Source organism: Lissotriton helveticus, chromosome 7, assembly GCF_964261635.1.
Source record: "Lissotriton helveticus chromosome 7, aLisHel1.1, whole genome shotgun sequence".
NCBI classification, from domain to species: Eukaryota; Metazoa; Chordata; class Amphibia; order Caudata; family Salamandridae; genus Lissotriton; species Lissotriton helveticus.
This window is the reverse complement of record NC_136068.1, coordinates 868,834,875-868,849,467: the sequence shown is the minus strand read 5'-3', so window position 1 is coordinate 868,849,467 and position 14,593 is coordinate 868,834,875. Positions and strand designations below refer to the sequence as shown.

Sequence of the window (14,593 nt, the reverse complement as noted above, 5' to 3'; positions counted from 1 at the left end):
AGAGCTATGCCTCAACATAAATATTTTGCATACTTTGAAAATAAATAAAAAGTTAGTGCATTAACAATATACACATATCAAAGTAGATGAGCAGTATCAGCAGCATGAATTTTAAAGTAAATTATTTTTTACCTACATTGCATATTACTAGCACAAATGGCAGATTAATGTTGTCAAAGAGATTATTTTATTATGCTATGTCACGTCACATCACATCACATCATGTGATATTGTATTATAATACAAAGAAACTGTACCCTGAAAAAAATAATATGTTTGAAAAAAATGTTCTTTTCATCAAACGGCTGGTCATTTCAGGAATACAGTTCAGAAGAACTGAAAGGATAGTTCTAGTTTTCTTTGTTACAATAACACATCATGATCTGATGAGTGGCCTGCCTAATGGATGGGCAAATAGATAAATATTAAGATAGATGCACAAATACCAGGATATATTCATATGTAGATATCAGGATACATCTATTCCCCACACATTTCAGAACTATGGGTTTACACTTCCTCTTTGGTGTGCTAAAGCACAGGAATATTTATTTCTACTTGCACCACAATGTTTCCACTGTTTCCAATCGTGCTCTAAGCAGTGTTGTCGCTCAATACATGAGCAACTAGATCAGCAAGGTATAATGAACTGCTTAAGATTACACAGTATATTTAATAACAGAACAGAAACCAGCGATTAAGGAATTCAAATCCAACCCAACATACACTCAATCACTTTCTTCCTTTCATTTTTATGTTCTGCAACACTTGAATTGCGACAAAAAAACCTTTTCTTCACACCTTGTGGCATCTATGAAAAACATACATACAATACAATTGTGCTGTTTCATTGGGTTTTGTGCTGTTCAATTGGTTTATGCGAGTGTGGGAAGAGTTAAAGGACTGCAAAGTCTACAAAATTGTTTCACAGCTGTATTTAGCATTTTGGTGAAACTTTTCACCCACCACTAATTGAAGACCATTGCCAGCTTCTTGAGGAGACCATCTGATAGTTGATACAGAGGTTCTCTCAAAGTGTGTCTTCAAACCATAACGATTTTACATTCATCAAACTTTAAAATTATAAATTAAAACACAAGATTATTAGTACCTGAAAGAAAGTGGGTTACTTGTTAGGGTGGGTATCATTCCATCACAAAGAATAGGCCCAGAGACAAGTCAAAGTAAAACATTGTTTTAATATTATAAACCCCTGCTCATTCTCCTGATATCTATGTCACAGAGCAGATAGGCCTACCTTTAAAAAATGTGTGAAGTAGTTAGCAGTAACAAAACAGTTAAAAAGTCAAAACACAACACAATAAAAATCCCACAACTCATTTCTAAAAGTAGAGCAAACTTTAATGATCAAAATGATATCAATGTGAAAAAAATCCAATTTAGGGAACTGTAGAAGTGAATTTTAAGGATGTAAAGCAAATATAACCAAGAAAAAGTAAAGCGACAACCAAGAGTCAACATTCACAGTTTACCTCGACCAAGATACTATTTTAGACCAATAACAATGAAGTGCAAGTTGGATAGATGAAGCAGATTTGTCCCTGTCAAAAGTTTGTCCTTCTGACTTGGTTTCTAAAATGGAAGCTGAAATCCTCCAGTAGGGGAAGGCTGCATTCTGTAACTGCTGAAGTCTTCTGGCAGACAGGTAGCTGCTGAAAGTGGTGCCACTGACGCTGTTGATTTTGTCTGGAAAAGCTCAGTGAGGGAGACATTTACATTTTGCGGCTGCAAAAGTCCACTCATCAGGGAGATTTATTTTCATGTGTTTGCCCAAGATTTATACCTTCAAACTCGTTCTTTTTTATGAAGCTCCAAATCATCCAGCAGGGCAAGCCTGGAGCTGTTTCTGATGACGTCCACTCGAAATCTGCCTCTGTTCCCACAAGGTCCTGCTCTCGGTTGAGAGGTCTTTGAAGCCAAAAACATTTCTAAGCCCCAACTTTTCAGAGTTTCTGGAGCACCACCTCTTGGTCACTTCTAAAGGTACCAAGACCTCAGGGAAAGCACTCCATCAGAGGTTGCCAACATGGTCCTGTTCTGCTCCAGTTGCTAGTGGTCAGCTGGTTTCTACAGGAAAAAGGATTCTAGAAGTTTTGTTGAGTCACTGTAGCGACAGAGAAGGTCAGCCAACTGACAGTTGGACTCCCCTTCTTAGACTTCCATATAAGTGGGAGCAGGTTCAGCCCTTTAGGGCTCAACACATGTCTCATACAGCAGGTCCAGTCCTCGTCTGTTCTTCCACATGTCCAGGAAGTGTTCTGATGAGCTATGTGTGAGGTACTACTTTTGTAGTATTCATGAGTCAGTGGTCGCACTCCCAAACCAATGAGAAAATACTCCAGAGGGTGAACATTTCCACTTTTGCAGCACATGCTGTTTGCCTTACTGTAAACTATCTCACAGTGCATTGAAATCCAAGATGGCATCACCTTTGTGCCCTTGAAGGTAGATGGGGTGCCAGTCCTCGGTAGGTTCAAGGGAAAATAGAGACCCCTCCTCCTCAGTGACATCAAACTGGTTCTGTGACCACTCTGTCTCACACTAAGCTGGAGCCAAACTGGCTACACAGAGCCCAGGAGTCAAAATGCTTCTCTTCCCCAAATTTTCCTTTACACTTAACTATGAATGGGCAGGCCTCACCATAGTCCCCATCAAGTTAATGAAGTTCCTGAACCCTCCCCAGCTGTCCTTCCCAAGATGATATATGTCACATACCTCATACCTGCCAAAAGCCCTAAGCTATTGTTTTTGATCTAGGAGCAGTTTTCACACCTCATTAAGGGGAAGTACTGTGGGAAGGCTAATGGTAATTAGCCTCCTGGAGGTTCAGGCAGACAAAGTCTAACTTTTTAAGAGTCACTTTTTCCTAAATATTTATTCCAAATTCAAATTCACCACTGAATTTGATTTTAAATAAACATTACAAATATTGTTTGAATTATGCCGGTAGCTGGTTACAAACCAGAGACAGAAGAGTAATGATTTCATTCCAAACTTTATTTTTTTTCATAGGACACCCACAGCCCCTAACAGTCAAAATAGCTTTTGGAGCCTAGTCTATGTAAGTGCTTAATTTGTAAAAAGGTTTGGTCCAGGTTCATTCTCAGGAGGTCACATCATCGTGCACCACCCATTGTCCCTGAAATTACTGCCAATGCCATTAACATCACCACTGCTAACCATCACACCCCTAAAAGTGTGAGAATTCAGACTAGTCCAGGCCACACAAAGTTTTAAGAATGGGAGTGACGACTGGTATTATTATTGTTTATCTATATTCAATTATTAAGCACCCTCAAAAATAGACAAATAGCTCCATCATGTTGTCATAAGTGCTGGTATTGAGAATTATGTACTGGTGCCTAGCCCCTGCAAACACCAGCTCGAATTCAGCACTGCACTGTAGGTACACGCTAACATTTTTATCTTGCATGTACCATTTTTAAATATAGATGCTCTACCTTATGAACTACAAGTCCTACTTAGGGGTGGATTATTTAATATTTAAATGTAAGGTTTTTTCTGTCAAAAAGAATTCTCTTGAAAGGATTCTCCTGCAGGTTTAAAAGGTGCAGGTACCAGGGAGTCAGGATAGACAGGTAGGCCTGTTTTCATTGTCAGCCTACTTGATGGCCAATGCGCTGCAATCCACAGGTGATATTTAAAATGTCCATGCCATTGGGGTATTTTCCTACACCATAAACTATATTTCTACTGGAAAGTTAAGTAGGCCAAATAGGTGTTAGACAATTTGTCATGTTTTATGGCTCAGCGAACAAATACTGGGGCCATTGTGCAGAGTTTGAGAAAGAACAATACCAGTCAGTAAAAAATGGAGATGACCACACAAAAAGATGCACCACTATGCAAGAATCTGAAATGTATTTGAGATCCCATGTCAGCAGATGTAAAGGGGCAGCTCCATAGAGAGCTAAATGTAATTATGTACACTGGATACATTTTTCACCTAAATGAGGGTTCATCATCATGTCCAGAAAAATGCCTGTCTCTAATGAATTATTGATTTCTATTTTGCAACTACTTTCTATGGTAGTGAAAAAGAATTCAAATACGAGAATGAGTCCACTTATCAATCATCAAAGGTACTTTCGGTACTGCACATAATAGCTATATGCAAGGTATGTATGTATGTGTGGCTATTTGTATAGCATAATGCTAGCTTAGTAGCAACTGTGCTCTTATCCATTTTAGATTTACACATTTGCATTTCACTAGTAAATTACATATATTCACATATTTTCAGCATATGTACAATTTCTAGGCACTGGGAGATTAGGTGGTATGCTCAAAATCACGCAATATATAGTTTAGTGCCAGAGTTGGTTAATTATTTGTGCATCAACATTTATGCCAGGGCACATCGTTCCCTGGCACCTTTAAATAACATTGTTTCAGTGACATGGTGTAATTATAACAGCAGGGAGATTAGATTCTCTTTATCCCCACATTGAAGAGAAGTTGGACGTAAAATCCTAGAGCCCATTACAGGGCAGCAACACCTCCTGCAGAAAACAGCCTGAGTGAATCCACCAAATATGGATGATTTGCTTTGAAATGAATGATGTTACCTCCAAGTTTTGCCAGTTACTTTTGTTCATAGTAGAAAAGCCCCTGAGTGGCGGCTTTAGTAGTAAGAGTACAACACAAGTCAGGTACTCGGTTTTCACGACAGCTTTGTTGACTCTACAAACAAATCTTCTTGGAGTATGGGAAGTTGTTTTGCGACACAAGAGTCAAATGCCATTGGTCATTATAAGAAGACGTTTGTTTCCAGAGATGGTACAGTGGCACTACTTGGGGCACTGTTAGAGTACTGAGTCCTATTTGATGCACATTTCTAAGTGCCAGTCAAAGTGAAAAGTGTGTGTCATGAGGTTGATTTGTAAAGATGTCCAACAGACCTAGTGATAGGGCTAGGGTGACCAGGCATCCCAGATTTGCCTGGACCATCCCAGTTTTTCAACAGTTGTACCAGCAGATTTCTGTAAAATTAACTCATGTCCCGGTTTTTTGAGAGGGTAAACTGAAAACTGTGAGAGTCACTTTTTAGGTGTTCCAAAGTAGGGCTAGTAAGCAGCTGTTATAAGTAAGACTCGGGATAAGCCTTGAGGTACCGACGGTTAGAGCGGGTGCCTCGATAACCAGAGCACAGTCCAGGTGAGGTGAGGTTCAGTCCCCTGTCCAGATGGATGTTTTCTGCATTCACTGACAAGGAGGATTAGCAGTTTGCAGGTTGTATTTATTCCAACCTGTATCTAATTAATTTGATCATCACGTTTACACATTGTTGCAGTAGCAATACATTGAGAGCAGAGGCCCTGACAAAAGCCGAGGGACTAACAGCCCGACTGGCTGAAACATGTTGGCCTTTTTTCCGACAGTTATTTGTTTCCACTGTCGTTTGCACTGTTCTGGTTTTAATTAGGAGATGTGCCCATACTCCAATTAAACTTGCATTTATTTTTGGACACATTACTCTATTTTAAAACCCCTTCCACGCTAATGACAGAGCCAGCTCGTCATGGGTGTTACCTGCGCTGCGCGCATATCGAGCTGGCTTTGTCATGTAAAGTGTGATTTATGAGCCTTCAGCGCACAGCGGGAAAACCCGCTAGCGCTGTAGTGGTTAATTCACCACACCGATATTTGTTTTTGCACTGCTCTTCACTATTATTTTAGCCATCAAAGATTAGCTGTTCTATAGTGGTCCAAAAGTGCTTGCGGGCATTATACAGTCCACAAACTTTTGAATAGGAATGGGTCTCTATGATCAAGGGACTTACCATATCTTTAACTGGATAACCATATGATATGACTGATCACAATGTCCACTTGATGGCTATCCACATCTAATGGTTTGGATCTTGTCAACCTGCACTGTAGCCATCTGTTTTCACGCACTAGTTTTTTTTCATTTTTTTTTCATTCCTTAGGCTGTCCTAGGTGACTGAGGCACTTACTTACTAGGTGAAGTTAAGGATAGCTTGCCATATTATTGGCTTTGAGACCCCCGGTTCTCTTTGTTGTTCATAAGCAATTTAATTAACAGGTATGATGATGGTTCTAAAAATTACATTTATTTTCTTAGTGCCTCTTCTGTGTTTCTATGAGGATGAGGGCTGTCATTCTTTGCCACTTTATTGATGTAAATTTGTAGTTCTTCCTCTATTTTTGCAAAATGTCACGGTTTTTGGGTCGGACGATCTGGTGACCCTAGAGAGGCCGCTATTTGAAAACTTTCCTGCAAGCTCCTTGAAGCACTTGACTAAAGATTCTTGAGTACTGGCCTTTCAAGAAGGGGTCATTTGCCATCAGCCATCGCTTGTGATTGAATGAATATCTGCAATTCAGGAATATTTAATTTTGAAAACTAGAATTTTTCTTCTGGCAGGTGCCTTAGAACTATTGCAAGGGCTAGCTTTGTGAACTACAAGGCAAAGGCAGGTACGGGCACTGGTCCTGTGGTTAGGGCTGGGCGAAAGAAAGTGAATTGGGCAACTGTACCTCCACTATTGCACTAAAAATTACCCCCATTCTGATCAGCAAGTGTGCTCATTTCCAGCCGCTGCAGGTAAGAGCGGTGGCGCCGGCTGGGGGGGGTTTCGAGAGACGACCACAAGAGAAAATTAATTATTTATTTAATTTTCCCTTATGGTTTTGTCTCCAAATCCGTCCAGCCAACCCTACTGCCTCACCGCTCTCACCTGCAGCGGCTGCTCGTTTCTCTTTTTTCCTGTTGTATCAGGACACAGCTCTGACCAACATGGCGGATTTGCATCTGTTTTACAGCTGCCCGCCCTAACAAAAAAAATCGTCAGACCTACTTTTGTCTGCGAAGTTATCAGCCTTGAACCAGTTTAGATGTTTAATTTTGAAACGCACGTATTTCCGACTGTGAGACTGTAATGGGGGTCATGCTCATGGCCTATCATACCTAATTTACATGTGGAAATCCTGGTCACGTGCATTCTAACACGTTAGTCCTGCCTTTCCCACGGCTTACTACCTACCCCCTTCTGTAGTTTGGAGGAATACATTTTCACACGTTAGGCAAATGGATAATTTGCACCTTAGAACTTGATGTGAAACAGGAATAGAAATGCAAGATCCTTACTAGGACGCATGAAAATGGCAGAATATTTGTGCAGAATTCGCAGAAAAATAGCTTAGACGTGAATCCCGTGCATCCGCGGGACAGCTCTTTCAATTTAAAGAGGGGACTTAATTCCAAATTCGTTGCTCACTTACTAAGCAGGGATAGGCATGATGGTCTTGAAATGTCCATTCTCCAGAGCAGATGATTCTAAAGCTGTAAAAAAAAAAGATGGGCTGCTTACAACGGCATTAACCTTGATCATCCACGTTTTCTATCGATTGCCCGCCTCTACAGCCTCTTAAACGGCACGCGCCCACAGAAAAAAATACAATTAGCAGCTAAATTCTTAACGAGGTTTCAGTGAGAAGTAATTGATTTTTGGGCTGAGAAGTTGATTATTTGTAATAATGAATCCTTTCCACTCCGACAAGTGAGCTCAGCGTTTTCTTCTTGTTGATTCTGTTTTTTCCTGAGATTTGCAAAATGCGAGTTCGGAGAGGGGAAAAAAACCTGGCCGCGGGTAAAATGCTTCTAATCCTGGCTCTGATTATTAAAAAGTTAATAGATGTACTTGTGGTAATTAACCGGAGTTAAATGCGCACGTCTCCCGCCTGCTTCTGTGCCAGGGTTAGATTTCTTGGCGCCATGTTTATGCAAATTGAGATACTGTTTTATCTGTCAACACCTCTACATTTAATTGTCTGCAGCTCGTTCCCATAACAATAATCACCTACCCATTTAGCTCTCATCAAATGAGAATCGCTTTGAGATTATAATGGCTGAAGCGGACTGAGCGTGTAATTTGCAAATGAGGGAGAAATGGAATACGTTTTGGATCTAGATTTTTCTGAAGTTTCTCTTTGGTTCGTAATTGAAAGAATTGATCACGCGAACTCCGCAAGGACGTGTCCTTGACAAGAAATGGGTGCCCTCTATTATTCACGAGGGCCTGTTGATGTCTACACGTGTGCACTAGCAACTGGATCCCCAGAGTTTATTATTTTACTACAGTATCCCTAAACATTCTATGTTGTATGCAGAATTTTTATTTTATGTTTTATCACCAAAAGTTAAAAAGTTGCATTGCACATAAAATGTAAGAAAAACATTTAGATTAGAAAACATCATGAAATATGTACAATTGGAGATTCATTGCTTTGTTTTAATCAACGGCTCATTAATAATTTATAATAACTCATATCAAATTTTAAACTATTAAAATCAACATTGTTATTGCAATGGTAACCCTTTAAAACGGTGCATTAACAGTTTTGCTGCCATGTTTAAGTAGTCGCACACAGTCAATCTGTGCATTGTTAGTTTAAGTACAATTTCAATAAGAAAACCTAGGGCCTTATTTATGAAGGCCTTGCGCTACCGGTGCGTCACTTTTTCCCATTTTAAAAGTGACGCACCGGTGGCGCAAGGCCTTCATAAATAAGGCCCCTGGGATTTACCTCTCTAATTTTGGTACAAAGTAGCAGGGTTTTCTTAAGGAAAATGCTGCTGAAGAATTTAAGCAGTGACAAAGCAGCATTAAAGCCAGGAAAGCAGTCAACAAAATTCTCAAAGCAATGCAATATAATGAGTAATATTATTAACACAAGATCAAAACTTTATCGAATTTCTCTACTTCCAGGCCCTAGCAGGGCCAATATACTTGGTGTATCGACCCGCGCTCCTTTGTGGTCAGCTTCAAATCGTGAGTAGGGCCCGGCGACTATAACCATTGGCTGCCATGTGCACTTTTTGGCTCCATTCTCCAGTTCCCCTTATTGGGGTTTTTTCATTTTAGTGTCTCAATTTGCTACTTAAAATTGTTACCTTTTATAAATTGATTGGATTTTGAATTGCGTTGTGTTTTTGAATTTTTAACTGTTTTGGGGCTTCTAAATGGTTTGCACATTTTGTTAAGTTAAGCCTGTCTGCTCTGTGCCGAAGCTACTAGGGGTTGAGCTCAAGTTTTAATTACTGAAACCTCTAACTGGGCCTAGCACGTTAGAGACTTTATTACTTATGGTGTATGCCAATCCAACCCATCTAATAAACTACTTTCTCGCAACAAGGATATGTAACAATTGATTGTGCTATTACAGTTTCTTTGGTCTTTGATAAAAACAGTAATGTGGATTAAACAGAAGATAGTAATAGTATTTTTTTTGTTTCTCTGGAAACAGTGCAGATAACATAAGAGAGCTATGTTTCTTTTTAATCCGATTCTCTACGAATAGTGAGTCAAAACTCTCTTTGGCAACACGGTTCCTTTTTTTCTGCATTATAGTACTGCCAGAAATCTCCAATCATCTGGCTCAGACGTTAACCTCCAATGTTCCTGCAAATTCCAAATACAGAGTGGCTTACCTTTGGAAACATAGAGTCCTAAAATCTGGAATGGATGGATCCTTGTCTGAGGGTAGGACTAAACTACTTTTCAAAAAGGAAAGTTCTCAAAACTAAGTTTCTAAGAAATCAGACTAAATGAACAATTGACACTTGAGGCCCGAATCACAAAGGACCTCCACAGGCATGGTGGATGCTCCGCAGTTGTGGCAGAGGCTCTGCAGATGTGATGGAGTCTCCACACTCCTGTTGGACTCTCCACAATGAGACCTGCAGTGCGTAGATTCCACCATGTCTGCAGAGATGCTGCCACCCTGCGGAGCAGCCGCCACAATTGCGGAGGCTCTTGGTGAATCAATCAATCAATCAAACATTGGTAGAGCACGGTCCTCGCCCGTGATGGTCTCAAGGCGCTAGAGGGAGGGGAAAGAGGAAGCATCTACTGATCGAACAGCCAGGTCTTGAGAAGCCTCCTGAAGGTCGGCAGGTCCTGGGTCTGTCGCAGGTAGGTGGGGAGGGTGTTCCATGTCTTGGCGGTGAGGTGGGAGAAAGATCTGCTGCCGGTGGTCATTTGGCGGATGCGTGGGACGGTGGTGAGGGCGAGGTCAGTGGAGCAAAGCTGGCGGTTCGGGGTGTAGAAGGTGAGTCGTTCGTTGAGGTGCTTGAAGGTGATCCTCTTATTGACTGGAAGCCAGTGTAGGTCTCTCAGGTGGGCGGTGATGTGGCTGTGGCGGGGAATTCCGAGGATGAGGCGTGCAGAGGCGTTTTGTACACATTGAAGTCTTTTGTGGAGTTTGGCTGTAGTTCCTGCGTAGAGGGCATTGCCGTAGTCCAGCCTGCTGCTGACGAGGGCTTGAGTGACCGTCCATCTGGTTTCAGTGGGGATCCATCTGAAGATCTTGCAGAGCACGCGGAGTGTGCTGAAGCAGGAGGAGGAGACAGCGTTGACTTGCTGGGTCATAGAGAGCGCTGAGTCCAGGATGAACCCCAGGTTGCGAGCGTGGTTGGTGAGTGAAGGGGCAGTTCCCAGTGAGGCCGGCCACCAGGAGTCATCCCATGCAGAGGGGGTGGAGCCAAGGATGAGGACCTCCGTCTTGTCAGAGTTCAGTTTCAGGCAGCTGGTCTTCATCCACTCTGCAACGGCCTTCATTGCCTTGTGGAGGTTGGATTTGGCGATGGCCGGGTCCTTGGTGGGGGAGAGGATCAGCTGGGTGTCGTTGGCGTACGAGATGATGTTGAGGTGGTGCGCTCGTACGATGTTGGCGAGAGGCGCCATGTAGATGTTGAAAAGGGTCGGACTGAGGGAGGATCCTTGGGGTACGGCGCAGGTGATCGTGGTGGCATCAGATCGGAATGGGGAAGGCGGACTCTCTGGGTTCAATCGGTGAGGAAGGAGATGGTACTGTTCAGGGTTTTATTGTGGATCCCTGCGTCGTGGAGGCGTGTGCGCAGGGTGTGGTGGCAGACAGTGTAGAAGGTGGCCGAGAGGTCCAGGAGGCTGAGGCCCACGGTTTCGTCGTTGTCCAGCATGATCCTGATGTTGTCAGTGGCGGCAATTAGGGCGGTTTTGGTGCTGTGATTGCTTCAGAATCCGGATTGGAAGGAGTCCAGGTTGTTCTCTTCAAGGAAGTGGGTCAGTTTTCTGTTGGCGGTCTTCTCAATTACTTTCGTCGGGAATGGGAGCAGGGAGATGGGTCAAACGTTCTCTAGGTCCTTTAGGTCCGCCTTGGGTTTCTTGAGTAGGGCGTTGATCTCGGCGTGTTTCCAGCTCTCTGGGAAGGTAGTGGTCTCGAAGGAGCTGTTGATGATCTTCCGGAGGTGGGGTGCGATGATGGAGTTTGCTTTGTTGAAGATTTAGTGGGGGCAGGGGTTGGAAGGGGAGCCCGAGTGGATGGTGTTCATGATTTTGATGGTGTCTTCGTCGTTGACGTTGCTCCAGGAGAGCAGGAGGTCGGTGTGTTTGGTGGGAGTTAAGTCATGGTGGGTGTCGGCGTCTGTCGTGGATGTCTAGGTGTCGAAGCTGTCGTGGATGTCTTCAATCTTGCGGTGGAAAAAAGTGGCCAGGAAGTCACAGAGTTCTTGCGACGGTGGAATGTTATTGGAGCTGGAGCTGGCGTGTTATTTCACAATGTTGAAGAGCTCTTTGCTGTTGTCGATGTGTTCCTTGAAGGAATTACCTTTTGGGGGATCGGATGAGTTGGTGGTGCTTGCATCTGGCGTCCTTGAGGGCTGCGTTGTTGTCTGGTGTCTGGTCGTGGTGCCACTGCTTCTCGAGCCTTTGTTAGGTAATTGTGGGTGGATGTCGTGACGAGCTGTTTGAGTCCGAGGTTGGCGAGGTTAATGATCAAGGTTGTGGAGTTCCTGTTGTTTGCGTTCTTGAGGTGGAAGTTCAGGTCTCTGAGGAGGATGTGGTCTGTGGAGGCGAGAGCGTGTGTGCTTATGAGGTCGGTGATGGAGTCGCTAATCTGTGGTCGGGGTCCCGGGGGTCTGTAGACAAGGGTTCCTCTGAGGGTGGTGTTGTGATCGACCTGGATTTGGAAGTGTAGGAGTTCGGCCATGCTGAGGGAATCTTCAGTGTTGGAAGAAATTCTGATGGTGCTCATGTGGACGATAGCGATTCCTCTCCTTGGTTTGTTGTTTCGGTCCCTGCGGGTGATCTTGTAGCCATCTGGGATGGCTACGGCTATGTCCAGTGCCGAGGAGGCGTTCATCCAGGTGTCCGTCAGGAAGGCAACATCCGGGGAGGATGAATCGAGTAGATCCTAGAGTTTGACGGCATGCCTGTGGCCTGAGCGGGTGTTGAGTAGTATGCATCTAAGATGGTTGTGGTTTGCTTTGGTGGGATGGGCAGGACAAGCAGGTGTGTGCTTGCTTGTGTAACTGCAGTGTCGGCAGGTGAAGGGTCCGTGGGTGAGCTTGGAAGCAGGTGGAGGATCGGCCGGCGTTGAGTGCTTGGAGGGTGTTACCATCATAGCGGCGTCCGGGGTTGTGGCACTTGCGGGAGTCAGGCGGTCTGATGCTGGGCGCAATCCAGGCGCAGACGGGCTTGCCTTAGGCGCCCCCGCTGCTCGCAGTCACCATATGAAGGGGAGGGGGAGCGGAATCAGAGGTAGGGGGCAGGAGCAGGCCGGATCGGGGGGCAGGGCCGCAGGGGCAGCAGCGGTGGGAAAACAACACAAGCACACAGGGAGGATAAAAAACAAAAATCAAACTTTTACTAAAGTGAACAGGAGAAAACAATAACAAAGTATGGACACAGAGTACAGACACACAAGGGCAACAGCAACGATGAGAGACGGGGGCTCTAGCAGATGAATGGGCGAACTGCAGGGGTGGAGCAGCGGCGCTGGAAAGGGTTGCTGGCTCGAACCCTGACGGAGTGCACAGAGCTGGAGGCTGGAGACCGGCAACAGGCGGAGCTGCTGGGGAGAGTGCTGGCCTTGAACCAGTGGTCAAGGAGTCAAGTGGTCAGACCCTTGATCTGTGACTGAAGAATTCTCCGTTTGTCACTGTTCTTCTTGTTCACTGAGTACCCAAGCATTCTAGAGTGAGCATATGGCAACACACGGCACTTCAAAACACAAAAATAAATACATTCTTCCTATAAATGCAGTTTCTTTTCTTGAAATTTAAGAAAGGACGATCTATGTCATGTGCTTGCTAGATGAGTTTCATAATGTGACCACTTACTGACCAGTGGATTCAATAGAGGGTTATGTGTACTGCATTTGTATCAGTGAATCATTGGCCGCATAACTAAGAACTATAGATAAAATCTCTGTCTACTACAACATCTAATGCACAGGTCTGCTTGTTTTGTAGTAATCATGGCATTGACTCCCACTCAGTCCACTCAGCCACTGAAGATCTTCAAAAGAATGAGTGCTATGGAATAGGATAAGAATAAAATCTATTATTTGCAGTACCTCTGCTTCAGTCTGTTGCTGCCATTTTTATACAACAAAATATCTATCCAAGGATAGTGGTGTGGACCTCCTATTGGTGTAGAGAGATGGAGAGAGAGAGAGAGATGGAAAAGACATAGTAGATGCCCATCTCTTCTGGTAGTGTCATACTATTAAAGTGTTCCGGTAAAATAAGTTATCGAAGATGGTGAGGTTTGTGCCCCTAGAACACAAGGTTGGCATTATACATGGGATAAATTATCCCATGAAGTACATTATAAGGTCCTAGAACTCCGAGATGACCTGCAAAATCCTCTTAATGTATGGTAGAGGGTAGATTATTCCTTATATTACATGGCACACCATCACCTTTCCCACAAACTGCTTAAATATTTGTGCCTTGCTTTTTCATATGAAAGAGACAGTGTGGTTGCAGGTAAGAAGAATAAAAGCGACATCTGTTTTGTGAAATTAAACAGATGAAAAAGCAGTGAGTAAGCTGTTGCAAAAATAAATTAGAATCAATTTAATGCACGTCAGATTAAAAAATTCTGTAGCTCCGAATGTGTCATGCTCCATAGGAAAAGGGAGGTGAGGATTTTGTTTTGGGTTCATTATAATTATAATTAGTATGACATTGCAATTATGCGCTCTAGTGACGCTTAGGTTACACATTGAAATGAAGCCACTAAAACAAAGCAGCAGTCATTATCAAGAGCCAACTCTCCTTTCCAAAGCGTGCTGACGTATTCTTTTAACCAGTCTTTCTCGAGTCTGACTCATAAACAACTTATTTTTATTTCAGGGAACATGTAGAAAGAGTGCAGCAAAACAATATGTGTGCTTCTTAGCATATGCATCAGAATCATAATTTACAGCATTGAACAAAGCATTTGATTTCATTTTTAATACATAGAGCCCATCAACCAGATAAGAGGATTCAATTACCCCTAAATAAAAGTTGGCAGTCTACACAAAAGAATGTGGAGTGATAGCCCCAAGAAAGTGCCAGAAGTAATTGCTGTGCAGGGTCCACACGCTGTTTCCAGCCACACTGCTATGTAAAGGTCAGCAGTATCAGAAGCAGCACACAACAAGTAGCAGCTCTACTATTTTTCCTGCCTGATAACTGTAGTGTATTGTACTGTATTGCATTGATTTGCATTGCATTGATATAGCGCTTACTGCACCTGACAAGGCGTTAAAGCAC

At 43.3% G+C, this 14,593-nt stretch overlaps 1 protein-coding gene across 1 annotated transcript in view; it reads left to right on the top strand.

Moving 5' to 3' along the window:
• TENM2 (teneurin transmembrane protein 2) overlaps positions 1-14,593 on the top strand; it is a 1,287,822-nt gene that overhangs the window by 1,201,807 nt on the left and 71,422 nt on the right. The gene's annotated exons all lie outside the window — the stretch shown is intronic.